Source organism: Anomaloglossus baeobatrachus, chromosome 5 (genome assembly GCF_048569485.1).
Source record: "Anomaloglossus baeobatrachus isolate aAnoBae1 chromosome 5, aAnoBae1.hap1, whole genome shotgun sequence".
In the NCBI taxonomy this organism is placed as follows: domain Eukaryota; kingdom Metazoa; phylum Chordata; class Amphibia; order Anura; family Aromobatidae; genus Anomaloglossus; species Anomaloglossus baeobatrachus.
Window position 1 is genome coordinate 278,257,962 of NC_134357.1, and position 3,672 is coordinate 278,261,633.

Genomic DNA, 3,672 nt, shown 5'->3' on the forward strand with positions numbered 1-3,672 from the left:
ATGTTTACCATATATTTCTTTTAAAATAAGGTTAGTGATATAACAAACACAAGCGAGAAATATCTAGCAATCTCCAGCAGTCACTTTTCTCCCCCGCCCTCCTGTCACTTTCCAGTCCATGCTGGAAGCTGCTCGCACCACATCTGCCCTCCCCTCATTTATAATTCGGTGTTTGTACACAGTGTCCTCCCCTCATTTATGACTCGGTGTTTGCACACAGTGCCCTCCCCTCATTTATGATTTGGTGTTTGTGCACAGTGTCCTCCCTTATACTCCATATACAGAGAGCACATGGAAGTGTCAGGAAGAATCAAGAAGACTCAGCAGTGAATATATAAGAAGCTGAGCTGGATCCACCTGCAGTACTGATCACCAAGAAAGCAGCAGCTGACACATTGCCTCCAACTCTCCCGAGACAAGAAGCTTCAGCAAAATTATCCAAAGATGTTTCCTCTCAGCGATCTGCGGTCTTTATACGGGAGACTGCCCTCAGTCTTTGGTCAGCTACACAACTCATGTTTGACCCCCTGGATGAGGACATGATGACCAAGTACATGGAGCGGAGAATGCCGCGTGTCCACCAGGCTTACCAGCACCTGGCACAGGACATGGACTGGAGAGACAATCTGAGCAGAAGCTCTGCAACCACTGACAAGAACACCTCCACCACAGGCAAAGAGGGGAAGAAAAACTTTGAGCTCACTCTGGACATAAGTGGCTTTTCTCCTGAGGAGCTGACATTTAGAACAGAAGGCAGGAGACTCATTGTATCAGGAAAGCATGACACGAAAAAGGAGATGGAGAATGGCGGCTATTTCCATGAGTACAAAGAGTGGAAGAGAGAAGCAGAGCTCTCACAGGACGTCAACCCTGAGGACGTTGTGTGCTCCCTGTCCAAAGATGGCCAGCTCCGCTTTCTGGCTCCTAGACTGGTGTTGCCGGCTGGTGAAAAAAGGGATGTTTAGAAAAAGTATTTCTAAAGATCTTTTATCTTATGCTAATGAGCATGGGGACTAGCCCCAAAGGCGTTATGTCCGCCGACGAGCCGCCCTCTTAGCATGTTAGCACGCCCATAGGGACATACTGACATGCTATTCAATTCAGCATCACAGCAGTGACGCGCATACCTGTGTTTGCTGTACCGCGCTTGTGAATGCCGGGCACTTCCGGTCATGCCCAATATGAAGCAGGGTGTATGCATCCTGGCTTCAGAGAGGTCTACTGCACATGACGGGCACTCGCTCCCTAGTCATGCCAGGCACATGCTCCTCGATCACCTGTCAGCTGGGCTGGGCACATGGGCCCCGATCACCTTTCAGCTAGGCTGAGCAGACAGGCCCCAGTCACCCTGTCCACCAGGCATGTGCTCCTCGGTCACCCTGTCTGCCGGGCAAATGCTCCCCAGTCATGCTGTCCAGTGGGCACGCACTGCCCGGTTACCCTGTCTGCCGGACACGCATTCCCCGGTCTTCCTATCCACCGGGCACATGGTCTTTGGTCTCTCTGTCCGCCGGGCATGTGCTCCCCGGTCTCCTTGTCCACTGGGAACATACTCCCAGACTCCCTGTCTGCCAGGTACGTGCTTTCCGGTCATCCTGTCCGCCATGCACGCGCTCCTCAGTCTTCCTGTCAACAGAAGGTAAGTGTAGACGGCAACAATTGGGTATTTCTGTAATTCTCCTTTTTTTAATTGTAGAACTGTTTAGCATATTTGTGTGTTGTTTTTATCTCTATATTTGATACCTTTTATTGTAGACGCTGAATTTTTTATATTAAAACTTAAAACTTTAATTTGATCCGTGCCTGCTTTAAAGAATCCATGTGTGACACCTTTTGATTGTCAAACAGTGGTAACCACTTTACTATCTTTTGCAACCTTCTGCCTATACACAGAATAAACAGAAAGCTGTCAATCAGTGGTGTGGGCGGGTTATACAGAGTTCATCTATGAGAAAAGTCGCAGAACTGCAACAGCTAAAAGGGATTTATTAAAACTATAGCAAGAAGCCCAGTAAGTGACCCAGCACTGAAACCATAGTTTTTGTCCATTATTTATGCAGCTCACAGAGAATATAAGCTTGGTGACTAAATCCTAAAAAAGTGTACCAATCAGCAGTATTTTCCTATATAAACTAAAGCCATTGCTATATTGGCACTATCATGCTGATTTTATATATACCTTCAGTTATCAGCTAGGATGTATAGGTTTTGATATCCAAGCAAGTAAAGTTTGTGAAATGCACAGCTTTTTGATTGGCAGCAGGTAATAACTGGGGTGAGTTTTCATAGTAATTTCCACCTCCCTGCCTGTTGTTCCTCCCCCTTTTATTTATGCTAATTCCATTATAGCGTTTTACTAATGGTTGTGACTATATCCCAATGGCTAGAAGGACCTTGGGCGTGACTGGCTTGCTTAGTGGGCATGACTGGCTTAGTTAGTGGGCGTCACTGGTGTTACGGTTGCTGCGAGCACTGGAGACTATGTCCAGATTTCTTGCTACTGCACATGTGCGAGCGCTGGAGACTAAGTCCAGATTTCTTGCTACTGCACATGTGCGAGCGCTGGAGACTAAGTCCAGATTTCTTGCTACTGCACATGTGCGAGCGCCGGAGACTAAGTTCAATCTTGGAGCCATTGCACATGTGCGGGTGACATCATCGCTGACACGAGGTCACATGTCTCTGACACCTTCTATGCCGATTGGTCGCTGGTCATGTGCTTGTGACGTCTTGCTCGGTGATAGGCCAGCATGACGTCACTCCTGTCGTTCTGGCAGCGGATTGGCTCTGGTGTCCTCCATCTTGGATGAGGCACAGAGTCTATATAAGACCCTGACACACGCCGCATGGTGCTCAGTCCTCTTGGTTCATGCATATGAGTAGACGCTCTGTGCGCGTTCCTCTAGGCATTCCTCTGTCTATGCTAGGTGAGCGCTACCGGCAGGGTAGCGTTCTTATACCTTACAGCTTCGGCTGCTGTCCGTATCCTTACCTCTTAGGGGAGCGGACATAGGCAGGTGCCTGAGGCACATGGTCTGGCTGGGCCTTGTGATTCTACTCGTAGGTGGACGTTGCCGCTAGGGTAACGTTCCTTATACTGCGTCTGGCAGTTGTTCGTATCCTCGCACACTAGGGGAGCGAACAGAGGTAGGAGCTTTGTGCGGCTTACGCTGCTGTTCGTCTCTTTTGCACCACTAGAAGAGCGGACCTAGGCAGGTGCCATATCTAGTGGTTCGTGTCCTCGCACACTAGTGGAGCGAACGCAGGTAGGAGCTTTGTGCGGCTTACGCTGCTGTTCGTCTCTTTTGCACCACTAGAAGAGCGGACCTAGGTAGGTGCCATTTCGCACACATTGCCTTTGTCTCTGTGATTATTAACAGAGATCATTCCACACACCCTCCAAGTAAGGGAGGAATTGCTTTACTTACTTATTATATCCTTCTGTGAGTTAACAGAGGTATTGCACTCTGCCATAGTCTGCAGCAAAGTCTTTGCACGGTGGACCCTGACTGTCTGATACTCCTTTCGGTTATTATCAGACAGCCCCCCGTAACATTAGGACTGAGCCAAGGGTCTGGCAGTTATGGCAGAATATCAGCAGTTACACCGTTACATACAAGTACTTGAGTCACGGCTCAAGAGTATAGAGGATAAACCTCAGACCATGGTGAC

The 3,672-nt window shown here is 48.6% G+C and overlaps 1 pseudogene; it reads left to right on the forward strand.

The window, feature by feature from the left end:
- Window positions 1-444: 444 nt before the first annotated feature.
- Window positions 445-965, forward strand: LOC142312745 (heat shock protein 30C-like; annotated as a pseudogene).
- Window positions 966-3,672: the final 2,707 nt, after the last annotated feature.